This window comes from Mustelus asterias, chromosome 25, assembly GCF_964213995.1.
Source record: "Mustelus asterias chromosome 25, sMusAst1.hap1.1, whole genome shotgun sequence".
NCBI classification, from domain to species: domain Eukaryota; kingdom Metazoa; phylum Chordata; class Chondrichthyes; order Carcharhiniformes; family Triakidae; genus Mustelus; species Mustelus asterias.
Window position 1 is genome coordinate 7203928 of NC_135825.1, and position 14653 is coordinate 7218580.

The following is a 14653-nucleotide window of genomic DNA, read 5'->3' on the forward strand; positions in this document are numbered from 1 at the left end:
GGTGGCATCAGAAACAAGGAAGGAGAAGCTTTAGGTGATTTTTATACACGTTAAAGCTGGACCCTTTAACCCTTTCTAATGCAACATTGTAAAAAAGAGATTTGCCTTTAAGTACTCCCTTTCATAACCGCCGGATATTAGCCGGTTAACTAATTTTTAAGTATTCTGCAGGAAATACAATTTTCACACAGCAAGATCCCACACACAGTAATGAGTGTTTTTTAGTCACCTTAAGTTAAGGGTAAATATTGACCTGGGACAACTTCCTTCTCTTCTTAGTGTAGTGGGCCTTCCACAATGTGAAGGATAGCACCTCTGTTATCATCGAATCCGACAGTGCAGAAGGAGGCCATTCAGCCCATCGAGTCCACACCGACCACAATCCCGCCCAGGCCCTATCCCCGTAACCCCACATATTTACCTTAGCTAGTCCCCCTGACACTAGGGTCAATTTACCATGGTCAATCAACCTAACCCGCACATCTTTGGAGTGTGGGAGGAAACCGGAACACCCGAAGGAAACCCATGAAAAGATATCGGGAGAGTGTGTGTTTGTGTGTGCGTGTGTGTCTGTGTGTGTGTATGTATGAGTGTGTGTTTGTGTGTGTGTGTGTGTGTGTGTGTATGTATGAGTGTGTGTGTGCGTGTGTATGAGTGTTTGTGTGTGCGTGTGTGTCTGTGTATGAGTGTGTGTGTGTGTAAGGCAGTTCTACAGGGCGCGAGAAAGTTAACATAGAGAGTGAAGCGGAATGTATTTAAATGCAGGGCATAAATAGAACGCATGATGGGTGTAATGCTATATTTAACTAAAGAGGGAAACTTACATAAGTGACAGGTGATTAAAGGAGACTGCGACTTATGAGATAGGACTGCCTCAGTGGAAGTTAAATAGTGTTTCATGCATTAGCTATTCTCTCAATATAACAGAGAGGATCGTTTATTTAGCTACTTAATTAGTTGAAATATTTTGTCTGTGCTGATCCACAGAGACAGCAGTGCCTTGTGCACTTTGGTCCCAGGCGACTGTGCAGAGGCATTGTACACAAAGAAAACTGTTTCGCACTCAGATTCCAACCAGGCAAACCGCTCCGTCGGTGGAGATGTTGGTGCTTTCGTGTTCCCTTGGACAACGAAAAGCCTCCAGCAGAATACTTACAAATGTTGTCCCTCCTAAGCTAGGATGTTTCTGCTGAACACTTGAGCTGTATGACTGGACTCTTGTTGTGGGTGCTAGGAGTTGGAGAAACTTGCGCTGCTGAAGGATTAAGAGCCAAGTTATTGCTACAGTGTGAAAGTGGCAACACTGGGAAATAATAAAATGAGGTCCAGCGCAGGTAAACTGACCACTCCCCTGAAACCTCCCCAAAATCCAGCACATCAGACCTTCGGTAATGAGATACAAACTGGGGCCAGACAGAAAAACTGGAAGTCTTTCTTCATCTTTGGAAATATATCGTAATTGCTTCACCGTCACTGGGTCAAAATCCTGAAACTCCTGCAAGCACTGGATTTGACAATTCCCATTTTAAAGCAGGGACTTGGTTATCCCTTCAGCTGTAAGGCCTGGGACTAAGTGCAGTTCATTTTATCTTCATGAAATATTGCAAACATGGGAACAATGTTCTTGAGGTTCTTGGTATAATGAGTTTTATAAGCCTTGATAGAACTCACTAAATATAAACATAAAAACATAGAAGATAGGACGAGGAGTAGGCCATTCGGCCCTTTGAGCCAGCTACATCATTCAATATGATCAGGGCTGATCCTCAAGTTCAACACCACGCTCCTCCTCTCTCCCCACACCCCTTGGAGTCGAGAAATCTATGTCCTTCTGAAATATTTTCAGTGATTTGGCCTCCACAGCCTTCTGTGGCTCACCTCTGAGTGAAGAAGTTTCCCCCCCATCTCAGTCCTTAGTGGCATACCCTGTATCCTGAGACTGCGACTCCTTGTTCTAGAACCCCCCCAGTCAGAAAAATCAGCATCCCTGCATCCAGTCCGTCCAGCCCTGTCAGAATTTTGTACATTCCAATTCAATCCCCTCTCATTCTTCTAAACTCCAGTGAATACAGGTCAAGTCGACCCAATTTCTCTTTACCACAATTCTTCCATCCCAGGAGCCGGTCTGGTGAACCTTGGCTGCACTCCCTCTGTGGCAAGTGTATCCTTTCTTAGATAAGGAGACCAAAACTGCACACAGTACTCCAGGTGTGGTCTCACCAAGGCCCCCTACAGCTGCAGTAAGACATTCCTGCTCTTGTACGCTAATCCTCTTACAATGAAGGCCAACATACCATTTGCCTTTCTAACTGCTTGCTGCACCTGCATGCTTGCTTTCAATGACTGGTCTATCTGGATACCCAGGTCCCTTTGTACGCCAACATTTCCCAATCTCTCACCATTTAAATTTTACCCTGCCATTCTGTTTCTCTGTCTGAAGTGGATAACTTCATACATATGCATGTTGTGCTGCATCTGTTATGCACTCACTCAACTTGTCTAAATCACCTTAAAGCCTCTTCACATCCTCCTCACCATTCACAATTCTAGCTGGTTTTGTGTCATCATCAAACTTGGAAATATTACTTTTAGTTTTCCCATCCAAATCATTGATATATAATGTGAATAGCTGGGCTCCTGTGGGACTGCACTAATCACTGCCTGCCACTTAGAAAAAGACCCATTTATTCCTACGCTATGCTTCCTGTCTGCCAAACAATTCTAACCCATGCCAATATATTGCTCCCAACCCCTTACGCTTTAATTTTCCACACTCAACCTCTTATGTGAGACTTTATCAAAAGCTTTCTGAAAATCCAAATACGTTACATCCACTAGTTTATCTATTCTATTAGTTGTGCCCTAAGTTCCATCTGCTGGTAAATATTCCCTTTTAGTTTAATCATAAAATCATAGAGCCCAGAAGGAGTCACCATTCGGCCCATTGATGCTGTGCCAACCCTTTATAACCCTTTATTTGGTCCACTTAGCTTATCAAGCGTAACCCAATGTCCTATTGAAATTCAATAGCCTTTGTGAATGGGAATAGTAATGCATGTATTGGTGATTTTTTAATAATTCCAATAAAGGCATTGATGTTGTGTTGGGGTATAATTCCGTAGGTAGCAGGCACCATCCATTAACTCCCCTTGGTGACTGCTATTCATGATTTGATTTGATTTATTATTGTTACAAGTATTAACATACAGTGAAAAGTATTGTTTCTTGCGCGCTATACAGACAAAGCACACCGTTCATAGAGAAGGAAACAAGAGAGTGCAGAATGTAGTGTTGCAGTCATAGCTAGGGTGTAGAGAAAGATCAACTTAATGCGAGGTAGGTCCATTCAAAAGTCTGACAGCAGCAGGGAAGAAACTGTTTTTGAGTCGGTTGGTACGTGACTTCAGACTTCTGTGTCTTTTTCCCGAAGGAAGAAGGCGGAAGAGAGAATGTCCGGGATGCGTGTGGGGTCCTTAATTGTGCTGGCTGCTTTGCCGAGGCAGCAGGAAGTGTAGACAGAGTCAATGGATGGGACACTGGTTTGCGTGATGGATTGGGCTACATTCATGACCTTTTGTAGTTTCTTGCGGTCTTGGGCAGAGCAGGAGCCATACCGAGCTGTGATACAACCAGAAAGAATGCTTTCTATGGTGTATCTGTAAAAGTTGGTGAGAGTCGTAGCTGACGTGCCAAATCTCCATGAGTGATATCAGGCTACTTATTTATAAGGGGTCCATCATATCCGAAGTACATCCTGTCACTGCGCTCAGTTCCAGCAGGGCTTGTGACCAGAGGTTGGAACTCTCAATGACTTTCCTTCTTTCCTAAACTGAGACCAATGGTGGTATCCATGGATCAGCTAACTCAGCGCAGCTTGCAGATTGGACCCTGGAAGAGCTATTAATAAAGTAACAATAATAATGTTTATGTAAGTCTAGAGGTTACAACCATCTGCAGTGAAGTAATTTTTAGGCAGTTCCCACTTGGTATTCAGAAGGTGTTTAAAAGATAGTACAGTATCGCAGCATGATTCACATCAGAGCCACACTCCTTCACGTGGATGACTTATCTCGAATGTGTGCCACAAGTTTCATCTTCCCCACTCATATTCCACGTGTCAGCCCCGTGGCTTGCCTCCGAGTCAGAAACTTCAGGGTTCAAGTCCCACTCCAGGGCACGAGCACAGAATTCAATCCCGTTACTCCAGTTCTACGCTGTCGGAAGTGCCACCTCCCTGCCGGAATGTTAAACTCAGACCTCCTGCCATCTTGGTTGGGTGTTAAAAGGTCCAATGGCAACATTTCAAAGGAAAGGAATGGAAATTCCCCTGGGATCAATGTTTATCCCTCATTCAACATCACCAAAGAAACAGATGATCTGCTCATTGTCATATTGTTGTTTGTGGGATCTTGCTGTGTACCACATTTCCTGCATTACTACAGTGATTACTCTTTGTAGGTGCTGTAGAGTGCTTTGAGATATCCAATGGTTGTAAGAACATTATATAAACACAATTCCTTTATTTAGAATCATAGAATCCCTACAGTGCAGAAGGAGGCCATTTGGCCCATTGAGTCTGCATCGACCACAATCCCACCCAGGCCCTACCCCCAAAACCCCATGCATTTACCCTGGTTAGTCCCCCTGACACTAAGAGGCAATTTAGCATGGCCAGTGCACATAACCCACACATCTTTGGACTGTGGGAGGAAATCTGAGCACCCGGAGGAAACCCACGCAGACACGGGGAGAATGTGCAAACTCCACACAGACAGTGACCCAAGCCGGGAATCGAACCCGGTTCCCTGGAGCTGTGAGGCAGCAGTGTTAACCACTGTGCCACCATGCCACCCGCTTTGACCTCTGAAGGATCTGAGTCGTGGCACACAGCAGAATGAGCGGGATTTTCCAGCCTCGCTTACCCCAAGGTACCGCCCGAGGTCAGTGGATCTTTGCATGCTCTGTGCCCCGCCCGCTACGATTCCCGTGGCAGGTGGGACAGGAAAATCACGCCATTTGTGTCGCTGGATGTTCCTCCTTTTTAAAAAAAGGAAGGTGATGGCCGAGTGGTATTGCGGCTCGCCTATTAATCCAGAAGTTCAGCCAATGTTCTGAGGACCCGGGTTCGAATCCCGCCATGGCAGGTGGTGGAATTTGATTTTGGGGCAGCACGGTGGCACAGTGGTTAGCACTGCTGCCTCACAGCGCCAGGGATCTGGGTTTGATTCCCGGCTTGGGTCACTATCTGTGTGGAGTTTGCACGTTCTCCCCGTGTCTGTGTGGGGTTCCTCCGGGTGCTCCGGTTTCCTCCCACACTCCAAAGGCGTGCAGGTTAGGTGGATTGGCCATGCTAAATTGCCCCTTAGTCTCAGGGGGACTAGCTTGGGTAAATGCATAGGGTTATGGGGATGAGGGCCTGGGTGGGATTGTGGTCGGTGCAGGCTCGATGGGCCAAACGGCCGCTTTCTGCACTGTAGGATCCTATGGTTCTAAGTGACTTTTCTTTAGCTGCAAGTCCTGGCTTATTGGCTAACAATCTTGTCCCTGAGTTCTGAATTCAAGTTCTATTCCAGAAAGTGGAACATAAACTCGAGGCTGACACTCGGTGACTTAACACTGAGACCCAAGATTCTCGCCAAACATGAGAATTTGAAAAACAAGGCGCTACTCAACCAGGAGGGAGCACAGGGGCAGTGGGTGAACCGGACTTGGTGCAAGTTAGGACAGGGCAGCAGAGTTTTGAATGAGTTTGATTTCTGGAAGTTGGAAGGTGAGAATCTAGCCAGGAGTGTATTGTATAGTTAGGTCGAAAGGTAACAATAGCACGGATGAGGGTTTCAGTGGCGGATAAGCTGAGGCACTGGCAGAATCGGGGATGTAATAGAGGTGGAAGCGGACAGTCTTGCTGATGGAGCAGACACATGATAGGAAGCTCATCTTGGGGCCAAGTATGCCACAAAGATTGAGAATAGGCTGGTTCACTCAGACATCAGAATGTCATAGAATCAACAACACAGACCCAGAACCATTCAATTCAACTGGTCCATGCCAGATGGTTCGCCGCAGATGGTTGTAACCTCTAGACTTATATATGAACACTATTATTGTTACCTTATTAATAGCTCAGTGACTTTAATCTGTGAGTGCATCTACATGAGTCTCCTTCTGTTCCTATTACCTTTTACTACCCACTCTGTATTCCTTAATTCCCTTCTGCGCTATGTCTGCGCCTAACCTTCCCTCAGATACATCAACATTACCAGTTTCAACCACTGAGGGAATTTGAGAAAGAAAATTCACTCAGAGGATGGTGGGAATCTGGAATGCGCTGCCTGGGAAGGTGGAGGCCGGAAACGTTACAACCTTTAAAAAATATTTGGATGAGCACTTGAAATATCATAACATTCAAGGGACAAGTGCAGGAAATAGTGATTAGTGTGACTTTAGTGGTAGTTATTGTCGGTGCAGACCCAATGGGCCAAAGGGCTTTTTCTGCACTGTACGACTCTATGACTCTGTGTGGCATTGAATTTGGCGTAAAGCCATTCCTGCTCACTAAAGCCACCCTGGTCCACTCCTCCAGGCAAGACTGTTCTCTTCCTGTGGGGGAGCACTTCAGCGGTCACGGGCATTCAGCCTCTGATCTTCAGGTAAGTGTTCTCCAAGGCGGCCTTCACGACCCACGACAGCGCAGAGTCGCTGAGCAGAAACTGATAGCCAAGTTCCGCACACATGAGGACGGCCTAAACCGGGATGTTGGATTTATGTCACATTATCAGTGACCCCCACAGCTTGCCTCCTGGACTTGCTGGCTGTCCTGTCTGGAGACAATACACATCTCTTTAACCTATGCTTAATGCTCCCTCCACTCACATTATCTCTATCTTTAAAATCTGGTTGGCTGTAGGGATTCGCATTCTAATCAGTATTCTGTAAGTTGATTTTGTGTCTCTGTGCCCTGTTTGAGAGCAGATTTCCACTCCATCTGACGAAGGAGCAGCGCTCCGAAAGCTAATGGTATTTGCTACCAAATAAACCGGTTGGACTTTAACCTGGTGTTGTTAAAACTCTTACTGTGTCCACTCCTCCATCACATCCAACACCTCACCCCCTGCCCACGGCACCTTCCCATGCAATCATAGAAGGCGCAACACCTGCCCCATTACTTCCTCCCTGCTCACCATACCAGGTCTTAAACAGCCCTTTCAGGTGGAGCAGCGCTTCACACGCACCTCCATCAACCTGGTCTATTGCATTCGCTGCTCCCAATGCGGTCGACTACATCGGAGAGACCAAACGCAGACTGGGTGACCACTTTGCTGCACATCTTGGGTCCACCCGCAAGCAGGACCCAGACCTTCCTGTCGCTTGCCACTTTAACACGCCACCCTGCTCTCCTGTCCACATGTCCGACCTTGGCCTTTTCAATGTTCCAGCGAACCCCAACACAAACTGGAGGAACAACACCTCATCTTCCGATTGGGCACTTTATAGCCTTCCGGACTGAACATTGAGTTCAGCAACTTCAGAGCGTGAACTCTTCCCCTTCACCTTCACCCATTTCCATTTATTTTATTTCATTTTGATTCATCTTATCATCCTTCTTTCTCACCTCCATTTTTCCACTTTCCATTCCAGTTCTCCTTCTTACCCCCTCTCCACTTCAAGGCATTACCATAATTCCCCAGGCAGTCCCATAACCATCTGTACCTCTGTTCTGCCATTCACGCATTCTGATCACTTAATGGACACTTTTAGCACCTTCTCAGCCTTCTGTATCCTCATTTGCATTCCCTTTGTCTCATTCCATCCCCACCCTTATAGTATAAATCTCTGCCGATTCCCTTAGTTCTGACGAAAGTGTACTAAGTCTTCGGAGGCAGAAGTCCCTTCACCCAAATCCCCTTATTTACAAACTCTTAATACACAGAGTGTTATCTGTCAGCAGTCTACCTCCGGGGGTGCCAGAGGAACTGACACTCCCGGTTAAATACAAGGAAAAGACTCCCTGATTGGCCCATCAATTGGATCCTTAATCAGGGAGTTCATACTCCAATAGGTCAACCTCAATGGCCTGATTGAAGTCATTACAGAGGGTCATCTAGACTCGAAACATTGGCTCTATTCTCTCCCCACAGATGCTGTCAGACCTGCTGAGATTTTCCAGCATTTTTCTGTTTTAGTTTCAGATTCCAGCATCCACAGTATTTTGCTTTTATCTCCTCGATTTTTAATGTGTCCAGTTAATGGCTATTTCTTATCTTCTGCTCTTGGCCTAGAGAGGCCCACTATGGATCAGGAGGGTGGTTGAATGAAACATACAATTGTGAATTGGTCATTAGTTTTTCATTGCACCCAATTTCCTATTCCCCTGTGTTGAGACTGATGATGACCCTGTCAAAGGCCTTTTCTTCGCCATGCCTGAGTGAGCGCAATTGTTCACAAGTTTTGTTCTGGCAGTACACTGACTGCAGGTTGTTTTTTGGTTGTATCTCTGGCTCCGGACCCCTGACTCAGTTGACTGAAAGATAACAGCTGATGACATCAGGTGTCTCTGTCATAGCTGTTCGCCACAACACTGTCAACACCTCCCAGGTGTCAGACGTGGCTCAGTGGTAACACTCTTTCCTTCTGAGTCAGAAGGTTCAAGACCCACTGCAGTGACCTAAGCACATACTCCCAGCTTACACTTCAACGCAGCATTGTCAGAGGGAAATAGATTAGCTGGACATTAGTAGGGATTTGCTGTGCGCAACTTGGCTGTTTCGTTTCCCATGTTACCATAGTGACCACACTTCAAGAGTAATCCATTGAACGTAAAGCACTTTGGGAAGTCCTGGAGCAGTGGAAGGTGCTATATAAATGCAACTCCTTCTTCCTTTGACAATGACATGGGAGAAATCAGCTCTTCAGAGAGCTCTCCATGAAGACATAGGAGCAGAGATTGGCCATTTGGCCCATCGAGTCTAAGCCATGAGATGCAATAACAATATCAGCTTCTTCCTGTGTTTACCCCAGTCTAACGCCGGCATCTCCACATCATGGTTAACAACATCGCCCAGGTTGGTGCCTTTACCAACGAAGCCATCCTTTTTTTTGCCTGTTGTGGTCTGAATCTGCAATTCATCTTCCTTTATTCGTTGTAGAATGAGCAGCAGAGTCTGGATACTCACAGCTTCGGTGAGATTGGGAAAATTGCCCACAGGCTTGTTAGCAGCTTAGTAGTGTGACGGAGAGGCCAGTTTTCTTGCTGTTAGTAAGCTTCAAGACAAAGTGAGTCTCTTTATGCCTAAACGTTTTTTAAAAAAAATGATGTGCGTATATTTGGGCAGCTAATTAAGAGATAATGAATAAGAAAATGAGATGGACAATTCAATTAAAATTATTAAAAGTCTGCATTAATTTGCGCTTGATAAATACATTTAAAGATCAGGTCAAGTGGGAGGAACGCAAGATGATTGTAGCAAACCAGAAGCACAGCTCCTGCTTTCTTTCCATGCTCCAAACCTCCCCCCCCCCACTCCCCACCCAGTCTTTTAATTAATTGACTTAATTACATTTTGTGTGTTGTGTAACTGGGAGGCCTAATCCTGGTCCAAACTGAATGTATCGCCCATGACAGTGAGTAAGATCCTTCAGAAATTCACAAGGATTTCTCCAGAAAGGGCAAGTTGTCAGCTGATGGATGTTTTGAGACGCCAGTCTGAGTAAAGAGGTTGGAACGGAGTCGTAGAATTCTGCCGAGAGTGAGGAGGCCATTCAGACCCACTGAAGCTGTGCCGGCCCTTTGAAAGATCTATCCAATTAGTCCCAATCCTATCCGCCCCCCACCCCCCATGCTCTTTTCCCAGAGCTCTGCAACCTTTTCTCTTTCAAGCTTGTACCTAATTCTCTTCAGCAAGTAGCTATTGAATCTGGCATGCACAGCCTTTCCAGGGAGCGCATTCCAGATCACAACAACTCTCTGTGTGAGAGGGGAAAAAAAAATTCTCCTCATCTCTTGGTTCTTTTACCAATTATCTTAAACCTGCATCTTCTGGTTACCGGTTCTGCTGCTAGTGGAAACATTTTCTCCTCATTTGCTTTCATCAAACCCTTTCCTAATTTTGAACAGCTCCATTGTGTCTTCTGATAATCTTCTCCGCTCTAAAGCAGAACAATCCTGCCTTCACCGATGAGAGAAAGGTCCAAATTGCATTTTACTGTTTTGTGACCCCAGCTCCCACCTCACTCCTCCCCAACTTTCCCTCCCGAGCTGCAGGTGGAAGTTGGGGCGGCACGGGTGGCACATTGGTTAGCATTGCTGCCTCACAGCGCCAGGGACCCAGGTTCAATTCCGACCTCGGGTGACTTTCTGTGTGGCGTTTGCACGTTCTCCCCATGTCTGCATGGGTTTCCTTCCACAGTCCAAAGATGTGCGGGTTAGGTTCGTTGGCCATGCTAAATTGCCCTTTAGTGTCAGGGGAAATATGTGGGGTTATGGGAATAGAACCTGGGTGGGACTGTTGTCAGTGCAGACTCGATGGGCCGAATGGCCTTCCTTCTGCACTGTCGATTCTATGGCCAGAATTTTACCGGCACGCCCGCCCGATTCTGGGGGCGGGCGAAGCTCGGAGAATGGCATTCTCCATTGGCCTTGAACGGGATCGTGCGGAGGTGCTGGTAAAATTCTGCCCAATGATTCGATAGAAAAAACTTCGGGGCACACCTTCTATTTTTTCTGCCTTCTTCCATTACTGGGAACTTTGTTTCTAGCTTCTTCCTGTCCTCTTGTCTGTGTTTTTTTTTTAACCTCTCCCTGTCTCTCTCTCGCTTCTCCCGGGGATTTTGCGCCTGTTTTGAGTTTTGGATTTTTGCGCGGGCGCGTGGGGACTTTTGTCTTCACCTCCAAATCCCATTGGTCAATGTGCATGGGCCTGACCAGCGTTAAAAATCCAAACCGCGCACGTGCGGGAGGTCTGAGATTCATCGGGTCTTGTAGGTAGGTGCTGACCAAAAAGCTGAAGATAAAGGTTAGTTTTAGTTGAATTAGATGAATTTTGAATCATTTTTCACACTTGGGGGGGGTCTTCATAGCACACCATACTCGGAACATTGGCTCTATTCTCTCTCCACAGATGCTGTCAGACCTGCTGAGATTTTCCAGCATTTTCTGTTTTCGCTCCTTACTTTTATGTCCAATTTCTCTCCTAATAAAGGATAACATTCCATTAGCCTCTTGGCTACATGCTGTAACTGCATACTAACTTTTTGTAACTCATGCAGTAGGACACCGAGATCCCTCTGCACCTCAAAATTCTGCACTCGTTCTCGGTTGAAGTAATAACCCTGTTTCTTTACTCTTCCTGCCAAAGGAAACAACTTCGCATTATCCCACATTACAGTCCATCTGCCAGATTTATGCCCATTCATTCCACCTATATGTAATATATATATATATATATCCATCTGCAAATGCCTTAAGCAACATAGTCAATCACTCCTTTATCAATGACAGACAGTGCACTAGACCTTCTTCCATGTAGCAATTCCTATGTTCTCCTAACCTCTCCTCCCAAAGCCAGGAAAACTGTAGTCAATGTATATGACACCCTAATTGCATTGGAATGGTTAACTCAACATCACTTGAGGATGAAAGCTCTGTTCTGTTTGATCTGGGACTTTGTTGGCTGGTGCCTTTGCTCACTGGGATTTCAGGGAGGCTCAGATGTCATCCTGATACAAGTCCCCGAACGCCATTCTCCCAGGGCACACATGAGGCACAGTAGATGAAATAGGAGTTACAGAACAGTGAAAGGTGTACAATGGTTTTGTAAAGGGCGCAACTGTGGCTATTCAGAGGGTGTGAATGAGAGCTGGGTAGACAATGCAATTGGGATATACAAAGAGGGGAATGCAGACCATACAGAATGGATACATAACATGCTAAGCAATAATGGCCACGTAGAGGTGGGGTATATAGTAAGTAATAAAAGAGCTTGGCAGACAATACTTAATGGAAATGGGAACATTTCATAGAATCATAGAATCCCACAGTGCAGAAGGAGACCATTCAGCCCATCCAGTCTGCACTGATAACAATCCCACCTTATCCCCGTAACCCCATGTATTTACCCTGCTAATCCCCCTGATACTAAGACAATTTAGCATGACCACCTAACCCACACATCTTTGGACTTTCCCCTACATAATGTTGGAAAGAGGATTATATTGACAGTACAAGTTAGGAAAAATGGGTTAAACAAAGCAAAGGGAATAGTTGATTAAACATAACACAATAAAAGAAAGATTGATCTTACATTTATTTATCACCTTTCATGACCACTAGATGTCTCAAAACACAAGACCCAATAAAGTACCTTTTGGTGTAGTTACTGTTCTCATGTGGGGAATGGACAATGAACAGAGAACTTTAAGTGGAAGGTAGCCATTTAAGAGCTGTGGCTTGTTATAGAAGAGACAGTAGCAGCAATCCTACCTCTGGGCTAGAAGCTCTGGGTTCAAGTCCCACTCCAGGACTTGATGGCCATGCAAGCTGTGTGCATTAAGTGGCCAAACAGGTTGATTATCCACATGTCATACCATTCAAGGCTAAGGGCCAAGTGCTGGTAAGTGGGATTAGGCGGGAGGTCAGGAGTTTCACACGTGTCAGTGCAGACTCGATGGGCCGAGGGGCCTCTTCTGTACTGTATGATTCTATGATTCTGTAAATAGTTCCATTGTGCCTGATAGCCGGTGATGAGAGCGGGATAGATTCCTGATCAGCCATACTGCAGAAGGCAACGGCAAACCACCGCAGCACAACCATAATAATGGACCAATCCTATGGAAGTCCACGGCTGCCAATGACACCTTCGGGCACGGCACCTGAAGGAGGAGGAAGATTATTATAGAGTCACAGTGCAGCAAGATGGTTATATTGAGATCAGGCAAATTGGACGAGTAGATTGCATTAAGAACTGCTGGTTATATGGCAGGGGCAGCTGATGGTGTGAAGGTTACACAGTAGAATAATAAGAAAGTATTAGTCAGTGTATGGAGCTAAGTGATAGGAAATGGTTAGAGATTAATTGGGCTGAAACCATTTGAATCATAGAATCTACGGCACAGAGACAGGCCCTTCGGCCCAAACTGGTCCATGCTGACCAAAATGCCCATCTAAGCTAACCCCATTTGCCTGCATTTGGCCCATATCCCTCTAAACCTTTCCTATCCATGTATCTGTCCAAATGCCTTTTAAATGTTGTCAATGTCCCTGCCTCAACCACTTCCTCCGGCAGCTCATTCCACACACGTACCACCCTCTGTGTAAAAAAGTTGCTTCTCAGGTTCCCATTAATTCTTTCCCCTCTTAAATGCCCCCTAGTTCTCAATTCCCCAACCCTGGGAAAAAGACTAAGTGCATTCACCCTATCCATGCCTCTCATGATCTTATACACCTCAATAAGATCACTCCTCAGTCCCCTATGCTCCAAAGGAAAAAGTCCCAGCCTGTCCAATCTCTCTCTATAACTCAATCCCTTGAGTCCTGGCAACATCCCTGTAAATCTCTTCTGCACTCTCTCCAGTTTGATAACATCTTTCCTACAGCAAGGCGACCAAAACCAATACTCCAGGTGCGGCCTCATCAACGTCCTATACAACTGCAACATAACTTCCCAACTTCTATCTATACTCAGTGCCCTGACTGATGAAGGCCAGCATGCCAAAAGCCTTGTTTACTGCCCTGTGACTCCACCTTTAGAGAACTGTACACCTGAACTCCTGTCTATCCTATCTGTTCCACGATATTCCCTAAGGTCCTACCATTTGCCGTGAATGTCCTACCCTGATTTGACTTTCCAAAGTGCAATACCTCAACTTATCTGTATTGAACTCAATTTGCCATTTCTCGGTCCACTTCCCCAGCTGATTAAGATCCTGCTGCAATTTTTGATAACCTTCCTCACTGCCTACAATACCACCTGTTTGTTTTTTTTTGGTGAATGTCGATCAGTGGAATTCCTCTTTTCTTGCAGATTCCCCTGATGGTAAGTAGTCTCACAACACCAGGTTAAAGTCCAACAGGTTTATTTGGTATCATAAGCTTTCGGAGCACCGCTCCTTCATCAGGTGAGTCTACTTGGGAGTTTACTTCATCCCTTACCTGATGAAGGGGCAGCGCTCCGAAAGCTCGTGATTCCAAATAAACCTGTTGGACTTTAACCTAGTGTTGTGAGACTTCTTACAGTGCCCCACCCCAGTCCAACGCCGGCATCTCCACATCATGGCTTCCCTGACAGAATTGTGTTCTTTGACATATCCTGATTGCAGTGGCCGATTGGTTAATTAAACCAAAAGAGAAAGCGCTGGAAAATCTCAGCAGGTCTGGCAACATCTGTCAGGAGAGAAAAGAGCTGACGTTTCGAGTCCAGATGATCCTTTGTCAAAGCTTTGAAACATCTAGTTTTGACAAAGGGTCAACTGGACTCGGAACGTCAGCTCTTTTCTCTCCTTACAGATGCTGCCAGACCTGCTGAGATTTTCCAGCATTTTCTCTTTTGGTTTCAGATTCCGGCATCCGCAGTAATTTGCTTTTATTTTATTGGTTAATTAAACCTGTGTTCAAAAGGAATTTTCTTGGAAGTGTGACTGATCGTGGAAGCAGCTACTT